Here is a 17882-nt window from a genome sequence, read left to right as displayed (position 1 = left end):
GCTGCTTCTTCGGCTCCGGGAGCCGGAGAGAGCGGCAGCATCGGAAAGGTGAAGAAGGAAGCTGTACAACACTGGGATTGTGTGCGCAGCTTGCCAACTGATAGAAAACAGTACCTTACACTTTCCTGACGTTTCCAATCCCATGAATATTCGATTGGAAGCTGTTTTGGACAACTTTTCTTCCCTTCTTGTCAAACACTTGGCAGACATCCGTGCAACGTCCAGAACACGATGGGAGATGTTTTCTGTGCTCCCGCAGGTTTTCCTTGCCAGACAGAGTGGAAAAGCTTTCTGCTAGGATGTAGACCACAAAAGACGCTAAAGACGAAGGTACGATGCTCTCCGGAGCTAAGAGCCGCTCCCGGGCTTCTTTCGGCAGAAGCCGCGTTAAGGAGAGCACTGTGAGCGGTACAATCGTCTGTGCGCGAAGAAGCTGCTTCTTCGGCTCCGGGAGCCGGAGAGAGCGGCAGCATCGGAAAGGTGAAGAAGGAAGCTGTACAACACTGGGATTGTGTGCGCAGCTTGCCAACTGATAGAAAACAGTACCTTACACTTTCCTGACGTTTCCAATCCCATGAATATTCGATTGGAAGCTGTTTTGGACAACTTTTCTTTCCTTCTTGTCAAACACTTGGCAGACATCCGTGCAACGTCCAGAACACGATGGGAGATGTTTTCTGTGCTCCCGCAGGTTTTCCTTGCCAGACAGAGTGGAAAAGCTTTCTGCTAGGATGTAGACCACAAAAGACGCTAAAGATGAAGGTACGATGCTCTCCGGAGCTAAGAGCCGTTCCCGGGCTTCTTTCGGCAGAAGCCGCGTTAAGGAGAGCACTGTGAGCGGTACAATCGTCTGTGCGCGAAGAAGCCGCTTCTTCGGCTCCGGGAGCCGGAGAGAGCGGCAGCATCGGAAAGGTGAAGAAGGAAGCTGTACAACACTGGGATTGTGTGCGCAGCTTGCCAACTGATAGAAAACAGTACCTTACACTTTCCTGACGTTTCCAATCACATGAATATTCGATTGGAAGCTGTTTTGGACAACTTTTCTTTCCTTCATGCCAAACACTTGGCAGACGTCCGTGCAACGTCCAGAACACGATGGGAGATGTTTTCTGTGCTCCCGCAGGTTTTCCTTGCCAGACAGAGTGGAAAAGCTTTCTGCTAGGATGTAGACCACAAAAGACGCTAAAGACGAAGGTACGATGCTCTCCGGAGCTAAGAGCCGCTCCCGGGCTTCTTTCGGCAGAAGCGGCGCTAAGAGAGCACTGTGAGCGGTACAATCGTCTGTGCGCGAAGAAGCCGCTTCTTCGGCTCCGGGAGCCGGAGAGAGCGGCAGCATCGGAAAGGTGAAGAAGGAAGCTGTACAACACTGGGATTGTGTGCGCAGCTTGCCAACTGATAGAAAACAGTACCTTACACTTTCCTGACGTTTCCAATCACACGAATATTCGATAGGAAACTGTTTTGGACAACTTTTCTTTCCTTCATGCCAAACACTTGGCAGACCTCCGTGCAACGTCCAGAAGACGATGGGAGATGTTTTCTGTGCTCCCGCAGGTTTTCCTTGCCAGACAGAGTGGAAAAGCTTTCTGCTAGGATGTAGACCACAAAAGACGCTAAAGACGAAGGTACGATGCTCTCCGGAGCTAAGAGCCGTTCCCGGGCTTCTTTCGGCAGAAGCCGCGTTAAGGAGAGCACTGTGAGCGGTACAATCGTCTTTGCGCGAAGAAGCCGCTTCTTCGGCTCCGGGAGCCGGAGAGAGCGGCAGCATCGGAAAGGGGAAGAAGGAAGCTGTGCAACACTGGGATTGTGTGCGCAGCTTGCCAACTGATAGAAAACAGTACCTTACACTTTCCTGACGTTTCCAATCCCATGAATATTCGATTGGAAGCTGTTTTGGACAACTTTTCTTTCCTTCATGCCAAACACTTGGCAGACATCCGTGCAACGTCCAGAACACGATGGGAGATGTTTTCTGTGCTCCCGCAGGTTTTCCTTGCCAGACAGAGTGGAAAAGCTTTCTGCTAGGATGTAGACCACAAAAGACGCTAAAGACGAAGGTACGATGCTCTCCGGAGCTAAGAGCCGCTCCCGGGCTTCTTTCGGCAGAAGCCGCGTTAAGGAGAGCACTGTGAGCGGTACAATCGTCTGTGCGCGAAGAAGCTGCTTCTTCGGCTCCGGGAGCCGGAGAGAGCGGCAGCATCGGAAAGGTGAAGAAGGAAGCTGTGCAACACTGGGATTGTGTGCGCAGCTTGCCAACTGATAGAAAATAGTACCTTACACTTTCCTGACGTTTCCAATCACATGAATATTCGATTGGAAGCTGTTTTGGACAACTTTTCTTTCCTTCTTGTCAAACACTTGGCAGACGTCCGTGCAACGTCCAGAACACGATGGGAGATGTTTTCTGTGCTCCCGCAGGTTTTCCTTGCCAGACAGAGTGGAAAAGCTTTCTGCTAGGATGTAGACCACAAAAGACGCTAAAGACGAAGGTACGATGCTCTCCGGAGCTAAGAGCCGCTCCTGGGCTTCTTTCGGCAGAAGCGGCGCTAAGAGAGCACTGTGAGCGGTACAATCGTCTGTGCGCGAAGAAGCCGCTTCTTCGGCTCCGGGAGCCGGAGAGAGCGGCAGCATCGGAAAGGTGAAGAAGGAAGCTGTACAACACTGGGATTGTGTGCGCAGCTTGCCAACTGATAGAAAACAGTACCTTACACTTTCCTGACGTTTCCAATCCCATGAATATTCGATTGGAAGCTGTTTTGGACAACTTTTCTTTCCTTCTTGTCAAACACTTGGCAGACATCCGTGCAACGTCCAGAACACGATGGGAGATGTTTTCTGTGCTCCCGCAGGTTTTCCTTGCCAGACAGAGTGGAAAAGCTTTCTGCTAGGATGTAGACCACAAAAGACGCTAAAGACGAAGGTACGATGCTCTCCGGAGCTAAGAGCCGTTCCCGGGCTTCTTTCGGCAGAAGCCGCGTTAAGGAGAGCACTGTGAGCCGTACAATCGTCTGTGCGCGAAGAAGCTGCTTCTTCGGCTCCGGGAGCCGGAGAGAGCGGCAGCATCGGAAAGGTGAAGAAGGAAGCTGTACAACACTGGGATTGTGTGCGCAGCTTGCCAACTGATAGAAAATAGTACCTTACACTTTCCTGACGTTTCCAATCACATGAATATTCGATTGGAAGCTGTTTTGTACAACTTTTCTTTCCTTCTTGTAAAACACTTGGCAGACATCCGTGCAACGTCCAGAAGACGATGGGAGATGTTTTCTGTGCTCCCGCAGGTTTTCCTTGCCAGACAGAGTGGAAAAGCTTTCTGCTAGGATGTAGACCACAAAAGACGCTAAAGACGAAGGTACGATGCTCTCCGGAGCTAAGAGCCGCTCCCGGGCTTCTTTCGGCAGAAGCGGCGCTAAGAGAGCACTGTGAGCGGTACAATCGTCTGTGCGCGAAGAAGCCGCTTCTTCGGCTCCGGGAGCCGGAGAGAGCGGCAGCATCGGAAAGGTGAAGAAGGAAGCTGTACAACACTGGGATTGTGTGCGCAGCTTGCCAACTGATAGAAAACAGTACCTTACACTTTCCTGACGTTTCCAATCACATGAATATTCGATTGGAAGCTGTTTTGGACAACTTTTCTTTCCTTCATGCCAAACACTTGGCAGACCTCCGTGCAACGTCCAGAACACGATGGGAGATGTTTTCTGTGCTCCCGCAGGTTTTCCTTGCCGGACAGAGTGGAAAAGCTTTCTGCTAGGATGTAGACCACAAAAGACGCTAAAGACGAAGGTACGATGCTCTCCGGAGCTAAGAGCCGCTCCCGGGCTTCTTTCGGCAGAAGCGGCGCTAAGAGAGCACTGTGAGCGGTGCAATCGTCTGTGCGCGAAGAAGCTGCTTCTTCGGCTCCGGGAGCCGGAGAGAGCGGCAGCATCGGAAAGGTGAAGAAGGAAGCTGTACAACACTGGGATTGTGTGCGCAGCTTGCCAACTGATAGAAAACAGTACCTTACACTTTCCTGACGTTTCCAATCACATGAATATTCGATTGGAAGCTGTTTTGGACAACTTTTCTTTCCTTCTTGTCAAACTCTTGGCAGACGTCCTTGCAACGTCCAGAACACGATGGGAGATGTTTTCTGTGCTCCCGCAGGTTTTCCTAGCCAGACAGAGTGGAAAAGCTTTCTGCTAGGATGTAGACCACAAAAGACGCTAAAGACGAAGGTACGATGCTCTCCGGAGCTAAGAGCCGTTCCCGGGCTTCTTTCGGCAGAAGCGGCGCTAAGAGAGCACTGTGAGCGGTACAATCGTCTTTGCGCGAAGAAGCCGCTTCTTCGGCTCCGGGAGCCGGAGAGAGCGGCAGCATCGGAAAGGTGAAGAAGGAAGCTGTACAACACTGGGATTGTGTGCGCAGCTTGCCAACTGATAGAAAACAGTACCTTACACTTTCCTGACGTTTCCAATCCCATGAATATTCGATTGGAAGCTGTTTTGGACAACTTTTCTTTCCTTCTTGTCAAACACTTGGCAGACCTCCGTGCAACGTCCAGAACACGATGGGAGATGTTTTCTGTGCTCCCGCAGGTTTTCCTTGCCAGACAGAGTGGAAAAGCTTTCTGCTAGGATGTAGACCACAAAAGACGCTAAAGACGAAGGTACGATGCTCTCCGGAGCTAAGAGCCGCTCCCGGGCTTCTTTCGGCAGAAGCCGCGTTAAGGAGAGCACTGTGAGCCGTACAATCGTCTGTGCGCGAAGAAGCTGCTTCTTCGGCTCCGGGAGCCGGAGAGAGCGGCAGCATCGGAAAGGTGAAGAAGGAAGCTGTACAACACTGGGATTGTGTGCGCAGCTTGCCAACTGATAGAAAACAGTACCTTACACTTTCCTGACGTTTCCAATCCCATGAATATTCGATTGGAAGCTGTTTTGGACAACTTTTCTTCCCTTCTTGTCAAACACTTGGCAGACATCCGTGCAACGTCCAGAACACGATGGGAGATGTTTTCTGTGCTCCCGCAGGTTTTCCTTGCCAGACAGAGTGGAAAAGCTTTCTGCTAGGATGTAGACCACAAAAGACGCTAAAGACGAAGGTACGATGCTCTCCGGAGCTAAGAGCCGCTCCCGGGCTTCTTTCGGCAGAAGCCGCGTTAAGGAGAGCACTGTGAGCGGTACAATCGTCTGTGCGCGAAGAAGCTGCTTCTTCGGCTCCGGGAGCCGGAGAGAGTGGCAGCATCGGAAAGGTGAAGAAGGAAGCTGTGCAACACTGGGATTGTGTGCGCAGCTTGCCAACTGATAGAAAATAGTACCTTACACTTTCCTGACGTTTCCAATCACATGAATATTCGATTGGAAGCTGTTTTGGACAACTTTTCTTTCCTTCTTGTCAAACACTTGGCAGACGTCCGTGCAACGTCCAGAACACGATGGGAGATGTTTTCTGTGCTCCCGCAGGTTTTCCTTGCCGGACAGAGTGGAAAAGCTTTCTGCTAGGATGTAGACCACAAAAGACGCTAAAGACGAAGGTACGATGCTCTCCGGAGCTAAGAGCCGCTCCCGGGCTTCTTTCGGCAGAAGCGGCGCTAAGAGAGCACTGTGAGCGGTACAATCGTCTGTGCGCGAAGAAGCCGCTTCTTCGGCTCCGGGAGCCGGAGAGAGCGGCAGCATCGGAAAGGTGAAGAAGGAAGCTGTACAACACTGGGATTGTGTGCGCAGCTTGCCAACTGATAGAAAACAGTACCTTACACTTTCCTGACGTTTCCAATCCCATGAATATTCGATTGGAAGCTGTTTTGGACAACTTTTCTTTCCTTCTTGTCAAACACTTGGCAGACATCCGTGCAACGTCCAGAACACGATGGGAGATGTTTTCTGTGCTCCCGCAGGTTTTCCTTGCCAGACAGAGTGGAAAAGCTTTCTGCTAGGATGTAGACCACAAAAGACGCTAAAGATGAAGGTACGATGCTCTCCGGAGCTAAGAGCCGTTCCCGGGCTTCTTTCGGCAGAAGCCGCGTTAAGGAGAGCACTGTGAGCCGTACAATCGTCTGTGCGCGAAGAAGCCGCTTCTTCGGCTCCGGGAGCCGGAGAGAGCGGCAGCATCGGAAAGGTGAAGAAGGAAGCTGTACAACACTGGGATTGTGTGCGCAGCTTGCCAACTGATAGAAAACAGTACCTTACACTTTCCTGACGTTTCCAATCACATGAATATTCGATTGGAAGCTGTTTTGGACAACTTTTCTTTCCTTCATGCCAAACACTTGGCAGACGTCCGTGCAACGTCCAGAACACGATGGGAGATGTTTTCTGTGCTCCCGCAGGTTTTCCTTGCCAGACAGAGTGGAAAAGCTTTCTGCTAGGATGTAGACCACAAAAGACGCTAAAGACGAAGGTACGATGCTCTCCGGAGCTAAGAGCCGCTCCCGGGCTTCTTTCGGCAGAAGCGGCGCTAAGAGAGCACTGTGAGCGGTACAATCGTCTGTGCGCGAAGAAGCCGCTTCTTCGGCTCCGGGAGCCGGAGAGAGCGGCAGCATCGGAAAGGTGAAGAAGGAAGCTGTACAACACTGGGATTGTGTGCGCAGCTTGCCAACTGATAGAAAACAGTACCTTACACTTTCCTGACGTTTCCAATCACACGAATATTCGATAGGAAACTGTTTTGGACAACTTTTCTTTCCTTCATGCCAAACACTTGGCAGACCTCCGTGCAACGTCCAGAAGACGATGGGAGATGTTTTCTGTGCTCCCGCAGGTTTTCCTTGCCAGACAGAGTGGAAAAGCTTTCTGCTAGGATGTAGACCACAAAAGACGCTAAAGACGAAGGTACGATGCTCTCCGGAGCTAAGAGCCGTTCCCGGGCTTCTTTCGGCAGAAGCCGCGTTAAGGAGAGCACTGTGAGCGGTACAATCGTCTTTGCGCGAAGAAGCCGCTTCTTCGGCTCCGGGAGCCGGAGAGAGCGGCAGCATCGGAAAGGGGAAGAAGGAAGCTGTGCAACACTGGGATTGTGTGCGCAGCTTGCCAACTGATAGAAAACAGTACCTTACACTTTCCTGACGTTTCCAATCCCATGAATATTCGATTGGAAGCTGTTTTGGACAACTTTTCTTTCCTTCATGCCAAACACTTGGCAGACCTCCGTGCAACGTCCAGAACACGATGGGAGATGTTTTCTGTGCTCCCGCAGGTTTTCCTTGCCAGACAGAGTGGAAAAGCTTTCTGCTAGGATGTAGACCACAAAAGACGCTAAAGACGAAGGTACGATGCTCTCCGGAGCTAAGAGCCGCTCCCGGGCTTCTTTCGGCAGAAGCCGCGTTAAGGAGAGCACTGTGAGCCGTACAATCGTCTGTGCGCGAAGAAGCCGCTTCTTCGGCTCCGGGAGCCGGAGAGAGCGGCAGCATCGGAAAGGTGAAGAAGGAAGCTGTACAACACTGGGATTGTGTGCGCAGCTTGCCAACTGATAGAAAATAGTACCTTACACTTTCCTGACGTTTCCAATCACATGAATATTCGATTGGAAGCTGTTTTGGACAACTTTTCTTTCCTTCTTGTAAAACACTTGGCAGACATCCGTGCAACGTCCAGAACACGATGGGAGATGTTTTCTGTGCTCCCGCAGGTTTTCCTTGCCAGACAGAGTGGAAAAGCTTTCTGCTAGGATGTAGACCACAAAAGACGCTAAAGACGAAGGTACGATGCTCTCCGGAGCTAAGAGCCGCTCCCGGGCTTCTTTCGGCAGAAGCGGCGCTAAGAGAGCACTGTGAGCGGTACAATCGTCTGTGCGCGAAGAAGCCGCTTCTTCGGCTCCGGGAGCCGGAGAGAGCGGCAGCATCGGAAAGGTGAAGAAGGAAGCTGTACAACACTGGGATTGTGTGCGCAGCTTGCCAACTGATAGAAAACAGTACCTTACACTTTCCTGACGTTTCCAATCACATGAATATTCGATTGGAAGCTGTTTTGGACAACTTTTCTTTCCTTCATGCCAAACACTTGGCAGACCTCCGTGCAACGTCCAGAACACGATGGGAGATGTTTTCTGTGCTCCCGCAGGTTTTCCTTGCCGGACAGAGTGGAAAAGCTTTCTGCTAGGATGTAGACCACAAAAGACGCTAAAGACGAAGGTACGATGCTCTCCGGAGCTAAGAGCCGCTCCCGGGCTTCTTTCGGCAGAAGCGGCGCTAAGAGAGCACTGTGAGCGGTACAATCGTCTGTGCGCGAAGAAGCTGCTTCTTCGGCTCCGGGAGCCGGAGAGAGCGGCAGCATCGGAAAGGTGAAGAAGGAAGCTGTACAACACTGGGATTGTGTGCGCAGCTTGCCAACTGATAGAAAACAGTACCTTACACTTTCCTGACGTTTCCAATCACATGAATATTCGATTGGAAGCTGTTTTGGACAACTTTTCTTTCCTTCTTGTCAAACTCTTGGCAGACGTCCTTGCAACGTCCAGAACACGATGGGAGATGTTTTCTGTGCTCCCGCAGGTTTTCCTAGCCAGACAGAGTGGAAAAGCTTTCTGCTAGGATGTAGACCACAAAAGACGCTAAAGACGAAGGTACGATGCTCTCCGGAGCTAAGAGCCGGTCCCGGGCTTCTTTCGGCAGAAGCGGCGCTAAGAGAGCACTGTGAGCGGTACAATCGTCTTTGCGCGAAGAAGCCGCTTCTTCGGCTCCGGGAGCCGGAGAGAGCGGCAGCATCGGAAAGGTGAAGAAGGAAGCTGTACAACACTGGGATTGTGTGCGCAGCTTGCCAACTGATAGAAAACAGTACCTTACACTTTCCTGACGTTTCCAATCCCATGAATATTCGATTGGAAGCTGTTTTGGACAACTTTTCTTTCCTTCTTGTCAAACACTTGGCAGACCTCCGTGCAACGTCCAGAAGACGATGGGAGATGTTTTCTGTGCTCCCGCAGGTTTTCCTTGCCAGACAGAGTGGAAAAGCTTTCTGCTAGGATGTAGACCACAAAAGACGCTAAAGACGAAGGTACGATGCTCTCCGGAGCTAAGAGCCGCTGCCGGGCTTCTTTCGGCAGAAGCCGCGTTAAGGAGAGCACTGTGAGCGGTACAATCGTCTGTGCGCGAAGAAGCTGCTTCTTCGGCTCCGGGAGCCGGAGAGAGCGGCAGCATCGGAAAGGTGAAGAAGGAAGCTGTGCAACACTGGGATTGTGTGCGCAGCTTGCCAACTGATAGAAAATAGTAACCTGCACTTTCCTGACGTTTCCAATCACACGAATATTCGATTGGAAGCTGTTTTGGACAACTTTCCTTTCCTTCATGCCAAACACTTGGCAGACGTCCGTGCAACGTCCAGAACACGATGGGAGATGTTTTCTGTGCTCCCGCAGGTTTTCCTTGCCAGACAGAGTGGAAAAGCTTTCTGCTAGGATGTAGACCACAAAAGACGCTAAAGACGAAGGTACGATGCTCTCCGGAGCTAAGAGCCGCTCCCGGGCTTCTTTGGCAGAAGCCGCGCTAAGAGAGCACTGTGAGCGGTACAATCTTCTTTGCGCGAAGAAGCCGCTTCTTCGGCTCCGGGAGCCAGAGAGAGCGGCAGCATCGGAAAGGTGAAGAAGGAAGCTGTACAACACTGGGATTGTGTGCGCAGCTTGCCAACTGATAGAAAACAGTACCTTACACTTTCCTGACGTTTCCAATCCCATGAATATTCGATTGGAAGCTGTTTTGGACAACTTTTCTTTCCTTCTTGTCAAGCACTTGGCAGACCTCCGTGCAACGTCCAGAACACGATGGGAGATGTTTTCTGTGCTCCCGCAGGTTTTCCTTGCCAGACAGAGTGGAAAAGCTTTCTGCTAGGATGTAGACCACAAAAGACGCTAAAGACGAAGGTACGATGCTCTCCGGAGCTAAGAGCCGCTCCCGGGCTTCTTTCGGCAGAAGCGGCGCTAAGAGAGCACTGTGAGCGGTACAATCGTCTGTGCGCGAAGAAGCCGCTTCTTCGGCTCCGGGAGCCGGAGAGAGCGGCAGCATCGGAAAGGTGAAGAAGGAAGCTGTACAACACTGGGATTGTGTGCGCAGCTTGCCAACTGATAGAAAACAGTACCTTACACTTTCCTGACGTTTCCAATCACACGAATATTCGATAGGAAACTGTTTTGGACAACTTTTCTTTCCTTCATGCCAAACACTTGGCAGACCTCCGTGCAACGTCCAGAAGACGATGGGAGATGTTTTCTGTGCTCCCGCAGGTTTTCCTTGCCAGACAGAGTGGAAAAGCTTTCTGCTAGGATGTAGACCACAAAAGACGCTAAAGACGAAGGTACGATGCTCTCCGGAGCTAAGAGCCGTTCCCGGGCTTCTTTCGGCAGAAGCCGCGTTAAGGAGAGCACTGTGAGCGGTACAATCGTCTTTGCGCGAAGAAGCCGCTTCTTCGGCTCCGGGAGCCGGAGAGAGCGGCAGCATCGGAAAGGGGAAGAAGGAAGCTGTGCAACACTGGGATTGTGTGCGCAGCTTGCCAACTGATAGAAAACAGTACCTTACACTTTCCTGACGTTTCCAATCCCATGAATATTCGATTGGAAGCTGTTTTGGACAACTTTTCTTTCCTTCATGCCAAACACTTGGCAGACCTCCGTGCAACGTCCAGAACACGATGGGAGATGTTTTCTGTGCTCCCGCAGGTTTTCCTTGCCAGACAGAGTGGAAAAGCTTTCTGCTAGGATGTAGACCACAAAAGACGCTAAAGACGAAGGTACGATGCTCTCCGGAGCTAAGAGCCGCTCCCGGGCTTCTTTCGGCAGAAGCCGCGTTAAGGAGAGCACTGTGAGCGGTACAATCGTCTGTGCGCGAAGAAGCTGCTTCTTCGGCTCCGGGAGCCGGAGAGAGCGGCAGCATCGGAAAGGTGAAGAAGGAAGCTGTGCAACACTGGGATTGTGTGCGCAGCTTGCCAACTGATAGAAAATAGTACCTTACACTTTCCTGACGTTTCCAATCACATGAATATTCGATTGGAAGCTGTTTTGGACAACTTTTCTTTCCTTCTTGTCAAACACTTGGCAGACGTCCGTGCAACGTCCAGAACACGATGGGAGATGTTTTCTGTGCTCCCGCAGGTTTTCCTTGCCAGACAGAGTGGAAAAGCTTTCTGCTAGGATGTAGACCACAAAAGACGCTAAAGACGAAGGTACGATGCTCTCCGGAGCTAAGAGCCGCTCCCGGGCTTCTTTCGGCAGAAGCCGCGCTAAGAGAGCACTGTGAGCGGTACAATCGTCTGTGCGCGAAGAAGCCGCTTCTTCGGCTCCGGGAGCCGGAGAGAGCGGCAGCATCGGAAAGGTGAAGAAGGAAGCTGTACAACACTGGGATTGTGTGCGCAGCTTGCCAACTGATAGAAAACAGTACCTTACACTTTCCTGACGTTTCCAATCCCATGAATATTCGATTGGAAGCTGTTTTGGACAACTTTTCTTTCCTTCTTGTCAAACACTTGGCAGACGTCCGTGCAACGTCCAGAACACGATGGGAGATGTTTTCTGTGCTCCCGCAGGTTTTCCTTGCCAGACAGAGTGGAAAAGCTTTCTGCTAGGATGTAGACCACAAAAGACGCTAAAGACGAAGGTACGATGCTCTCCGGAGCTAAGAGCCGTTCCCGGGCTTCTTTCGGCAGAAGCCGCGTTAAGGAGAGCACTGTGAGCCATACAATCGTCTGTGCGCGAAGAAGCTGCTTCTTCGGCTCCGGGAGCCGGAGAGAGCGGCAGCATCGGAAAGGTGAAGAAGGAAGCTGTACAACACTGGGATTGTGTGCGCAGCTTGCCAACTGATAGAAAATAGTACCTTACACTTTCCTGACGTTTCCAATCACATGAATATTCGATTGGAAGCTGTTTTGGACAACTTTTCTTTCCTTCTTGTAAAACACTTGGCAGACATCCGTGCAACGTCCAGAACACGATGGGAGATGTTTTCTGTGCTCCCGCAGGTTTTCCTTGCCAGACAGAGTGGAAAAGCTTTCTGCTAGGATGTAGACCACAAAAGACGCTAAAGACGAAGGTACGATGCTCTCCGGAGCTAAGAGCCGCTCCCGGCCTTCTTTCGGCAGAAGCGGCGCTAAGAGAGCACTGTGAGCGGTACAATCGTCTGTGCGCGAAGAAGCCGCTTCTTCGGCTCCGGGAGCCGGAGAGAGCGGCAGCATCGGAAAGGTGAAGAAGGAAGCTGTACAACACTGGGATTGTGTGCGCAGCTTGCCAACTGATAGAAAACAGTACCTTACACTTTCCTGACGTTTCCAATCACATGAATATTCGATTGGAAGCTGTTTTGGACAACTTTTCTTTCCTTCATGCCAAACACTTGGCAGACCTCCGTGCAACGTCCAGAACACGATGGGAGATGTTTTCTGTGCTCCCGCAGGTTTTCCTTGCCGGACAGAGTGGAAAAGCTTTCTGCTAGGATGTAGACCACAAAAGACGCTAAAGACGAAGGTACGATGCTCTCCGGAGCTAAGAGCCGCTCCCGGGCTTCTTTCGGCAGAAGCGGCGCTAAGAGAGCACTGTGAGCGGTACAATCGTCTGTGCGCGAAGAAGCTGCTTCTTCGGCTCCGGGAGCCGGAGAGAGCGGCAGCATCGGAAAGGTGAAGAAGGAAGCTGTACAACACTGGGATTGTGTGCGCAGCTTGCCAACTGATAGAAAACAGTACCTTACACTTTCCTGACGTTTCCAATCACATGAATATTCGATTGGAAGCTGTTTTGGACAACTTTTCTTTCCTTCTTGTCAAACTCTTGGCAGACGTCCTTGCAACGTCCAGAACACGATGGGAGATGTTTTCTGTGCTCCCGCAGGTTTTCCTAGCCAGACAGAGTGGAAAAGCTTTCTGCTAGGATGTAGACCACAAAAGACGCTAAAGACGAAGGTACGATGCTCTCCGGAGCTAAGAGCCGCTCCCGGGCTTCTTTCGGCAGAAGCCGCGTTAAGGAGAGCACTGTGAGCGGTACAATCGTCTGTGCGCGAAGAAGCTGCTTCTTCGGCTCCGGGAGCCGGAGAGAGCGGCAGCATCGGAAAGGTGAAGAAGGAAGCTGTGCAACACTGGGATTGTGTGCGCAGCTTGCCAACTGATAGAAAATAGTACCTTACACTTTCCTGACGTTTCCAATCACATGAATATTCGATTGGAAGCTGTTTTGGACAACTTTTCTTTCCTTCTTGTCAAACACTTGGCACCTCCGTGCAACGTCCAGAACACGATGGGAGATGTTTTCTGTGCTCCCGCAGGTTTTCCTTGCCAGACAGAGTGGAAAAGCTTTCTGCTAGGATGTAGACCACAAAAGACGCTAAAGACGAAGGTACGATGCTCTCCGGAGCTAAGAGCCGCTCCCGGGCTTCTTTCGGCAGAAGCGGCGCTAAGAGAGCACTGTGAGCGGTACAATCGTCTGTGCGCGAAGAAGCCGCTTCTTCGGCTCCGGGAGCCGGAGAGAGCGGCAGCATCGGAAAGGTGAAGAAGGAAGCTGTACAACACTGGGATTGTGTGCGCAGCTTGCCAACTGATAGAAAACAGTACCTTACACTTTCCTGACGTTTCCAATCCCATGAATATTCGATTGGAAGCTGTTTTGGACAACTTTTCTTTCCTTCATGCCAAACACTTGGCAGACATCCGTGCAACGTCCAGAACACGATGGGAGATGTTTTCTGTGCTCCCGCAGGTTTTCCTTGCCAGACAGAGTGGAAAAGCTTTCTGCTAGGATGTAGACCACAAAAGACGCTAAAGACGAAGGTACGATGCTCTCCGGAGCTAAGAGCCGTTCCCGGGCTTCTTTCGGCAGAAGCCGCGTTAAGGAGAGCACTGTGAGCCGTACAATCGTCTGTGCGCGAAGAAGCTGCTTCTTCGGCTCCGGGAGCCGGAGAGAGCGGCAGCATCGGAAAGGTGAAGAAGGAAGCTGTGCAACACTGGGATTGTGTGCGCAGCTTGCCAACTGATAGAAAATAGTACCTTACACTTTCCTGACGTTTCCAATCACATGAATATTCGATTGGAAGCTGTTTTGGACAACTTTTCTTTCCTTCATGCCAAACACTTGGCAGACCTCCGTGCAACGTGCAGAACACGATGGGAGATGTTTTCTGTGCTCCCGCAGGTTTTCCTTGCCAGACAGAGTGGAAAAGCTTTCTGCTAGGATGTAGACCACAAAAGACGCTAAAGACGAAGGTACGATGCTCTCCGGAGCTAAGAGCCGCTCCCGGGCTTCTTTCGGCAGAAGCGGCGCTAAGAGAGCACTGTGAGCGGTACAATCGTCTGTGCGCGAAGAAGCCGCTTCTTCGGCTCCGGGAGCCGGAGAGAGCGGCAGCATCGGAAAGGTGAAGAAGGAAGCTGTACAACACTGGGATTGTGTGCGCAGCTTGCCAAATGATAGAAAACAGTACCTTACACTTTCCTGACGTTTCCAATCACACGAATATTCGATAGGAAACTGTTTTGGACAACTTTTCTTTCCTTCATGCCAAACACTTGGCAGACCTCCGTGCAACGTCCAGAACACGATGGGAGATGTTTTCTGTGCTCCCGCAGGTTTTCCTTGCCAGACAGAGTGGAAAAGCTTTCTGCTAGGATGTAGACCACAAAAGACGCTAAAGACGAAGGTACGATGCTCTCCGGAGCTAAGAGCCGTTCCCGGGCTTCTTTCGGCAGAAGCCGCGTTAAGGAGAGCACTGTGAGCGGTACAATCGTCTTTGCGCGAAGAAGCCGCTTCTTCGGCTCCGGGAGCCGGAGAGAGCGGCAGCATCGGAAAGGGGAAGAAGGAAGCTGTGCAACACTGGGATTGTGTGTGCAGCTTGCCAACTGATAGAAAACAGTAACCTGCACTTTCCTGACGTTTCCAATCACACGAATATTCGATTGGAAGCTGTTTTGGACAACTTTTCTTTCCTTCATGCCAAACACTTGGCAGACGTCCGTGCAACGTCCAGAACACGATGGGAGATGTTTTCTGTGCTCCCGCAGGTTTTCCTTGCCAGACAGAGTGGAAAAGCTTTCTGCTAGGATGTAGACCACAAAAGACGCTAAAGACGAAGGTACGATGCTCTCCGGAGCTAAGAGCCGCTCCCGGGCTTCTTTCGGCAGAAGCGGCGCTAAGAGAGCACTGTGAGCGGTACAATCGTCTTTGCGCGAAGAAGCCGCTTCTTCGGCTCCGGGTGCCAGAGAGAGCGGCAGCATCGGAAAGGTGAAGAAGGAAGCTGTACAACACTGGGATTGTGTGCGCAGCTTGCCAACTGATAGAAAACAGTACCTTACACTTTCCTGACGTTTCCAATCCCATGAATATTCGATTGGAAGCTGTTTTGGACAACTTTTCTTTCCTTCTTGTCAAACACTTGGCAGACCTCCGTGCAACGTCCAGAACACGATGGGAGATGTTTTCTGTGCTCCCGCAGGTTTTCCTTGCCAGACAGAGTGGAAAAGCTTTCTGCTAGGATGTAGACCACAAAAGACGCTAAAGACGAAGGTACGATGCTCTCCGGAGCTAAGAGCCGCTGCCGGGCTTCTTTCGGCAGAAGCCGCGTTAAGGAGAGCACTGTGAGCGGTACAATCGTCTGTGCGCGAAGAAGCTGCTTCTTCGGCTCCGGGAGCCGGAGAGAGCGGCAGCATCGGAAAGGTGAAGAAGGAAGCTGTGCAACACTGGGATTGTGTGCGCAGCTTGCCAACTGATAGAAAATAGTACCTTACACTTTCCTGACGTTTCCAATCACATGAATATTCGATTGGAAGCTGTTTTGGACAACTTTTCTTTCCTTCTTGTCAAACACTTGGCAGACGTCCGTGCAACGTCCAGAACACGATGGGAGATATTTTCTGTGCTCCCGCAGGTTTTCCTTGCCAGACAGAGTGGAAAAGCTTTCTGCTAGGATGTAGACCACAAAAGACGCTAAAGACGAAGGTACGATGCTCTCCGGAGCTAAGAGCCGTTCCCGGGCTTCTTTCGGCAGAAGCCGCGTTAAGGAGAGCACTGTGAGCGGTACAATCGTCTGTGCGCGAAGAAGCTGCTTCTTCGGCTCCGGGAGCCGGAGAGAGCGGCAGCATCGGAAAGGTGAAGAAGGAAGCTGTGCAACACTGGGATTGTGTGCGCAGCTTGCCAACTGATAGAAAATAGTACCTTACACTTTCCTGACGTTTCCAATCACATGAATCTTCGATTGGAAGCTGTTTTGGACAACTTTTCTTTCCTTCATGCCAAACACTTGGCAGACCTCCGTGCAACGTCCAGAACACGATGGGAGATGTTTTCTGTGCTCCCGCAGGTTTTCCTTGCCAGACAGAGTGGAAAAGCTTTCTGCTAGGATGTAGACCACAAAAGACGCTAAAGACGAAGGTACGATGCTCTCCGGAGCTAAGAGCCGCTCCCGGGCTTCTTTCGGCAGAAGCGGCGCTAAGAGAGCACTGTGAGCGGTACAATCGTCTGTGCGCGAAGAAGCCGCTTCTTCGGCTCCGGGAGCCGGAGAGAGCGGCAGCATCGGAAAGGTGAAGAAGGAAGCTGTACAACACTGGGATTGTGTGCGCAGCTTGCCAAATGATAGAAAACAGTACCTTACACTTTCCTGACGTTTCCAATCACACGAATATTCGATAGGAAACTGTTTTGGACAACTTTTCTTTCCTTCATGCCAAACACTTGGCAGACCTCCGTGCAACGTCCAGAAGACTATGGGAGATGTTTTCTGTGCTCCCGCAGGTTTTCCTTGCCAGACAGAGTGGAAAAGCTTTCTGCTAGGATGTAGACCACAAAAGACGCTAAAGACGAAGGTACGATGCTCTCCGGAGCTAAGAGCCGTTCCCGGGCTTCTTTCGGCAGAAGCCGCGTTAAGGAGAGCACTGTGAGCGGTACAATCGTCTTTGCGCGAAGAAGCCGCTTCTTCGGCTCCGGGAGCCGGAGAGAGCGGCAGCATCGGAAAGGGGAAGAAGGAAGCTGTGCAACACTGGGATTGTGTGTGCAGCTTGCCAACTGATAGAAAACAGTAACCTGCACTTTCCTGACGTTTCCAATCACAGGAATATTCGATTGGAAGCTGTTTTGGACAACTTTTCTTTCCTTCATGCCAAACACTTGGCAGACGTCCGTGCAACGTCCAGAACACGATGGGAGATGTTTTCTGTGCTCCCGCAGGTTTTCCTTGCCAGACAGAGTGGAAAAGCTTTCTGCTAGGATGTAGACCACAAAAGACGCTAAAGACGAAGGTACGATGCTCTCCGGAGCTAAGAGCCGCTCCCGGGCTTCTTTCGGCAGAAGCGGCGCTAAGAGAGCACTGTGAGCGGTACAATCGTCTTTGCGCGAAGAAGCCGCTTCTTCGGCTCCGGGTGCCAGAGAGAGCGGCAGCATCGGAAAGGTGAAGAAGGAAGCTGTACAACACTGGGATTGTGTGCGCAGCTTGCCAACTGATAGAAAACAGTACCTTACACTTTCCTGACGTTTCCAATCACACGAATATTCGATTGGAAGCTGTTTTGGACAACTTTTCTTTCCTTCATGCCAAACACTTGGCAGACGTCCGTGCAACGTCCAGAACACGATGGGAGATGTTTTCTGTGCTCCCGCAGGTTTTCCTTGCCAGACAGAGTGGAAAAGCTTTCTGCTAGGATGTAGACCACAAAAGACGCTAAAGACGAAGGTACGATGCTCTCCGGAGCTAAGAGCCGTTCCCGGGCTTCTTTCGGCAGAAGCCGCGTTAAGGAGAGCACTGTGAGCGGTACAATCGTCTGTGCGCGAAGAAGCTGCTTCTTCGGCTCCGGGAGCCGGAGAGAGCGGCAGCATCGGAAAGGTGAAGAAGGAAGCTGTGCAACACTGGGATTGTGTGCGCAGCTTGCCAACTGATAGAAAATAGTACCTTACACTTTCCTGACGTTTCCAATCACATGAATCTTCGATTGGAAGCTGTTTTGGACAACTTTTCTTTCCTTCATGCC

The sequence above is a fragment of the Ammospiza nelsoni genome, chromosome 8, assembly GCF_027579445.1.
Source record: "Ammospiza nelsoni isolate bAmmNel1 chromosome 8, bAmmNel1.pri, whole genome shotgun sequence".
Taxonomy (NCBI): Eukaryota; Metazoa; Chordata; class Aves; order Passeriformes; family Passerellidae; genus Ammospiza; species Ammospiza nelsoni.
Note: the sequence above shows the minus strand (reverse complement) of the source record.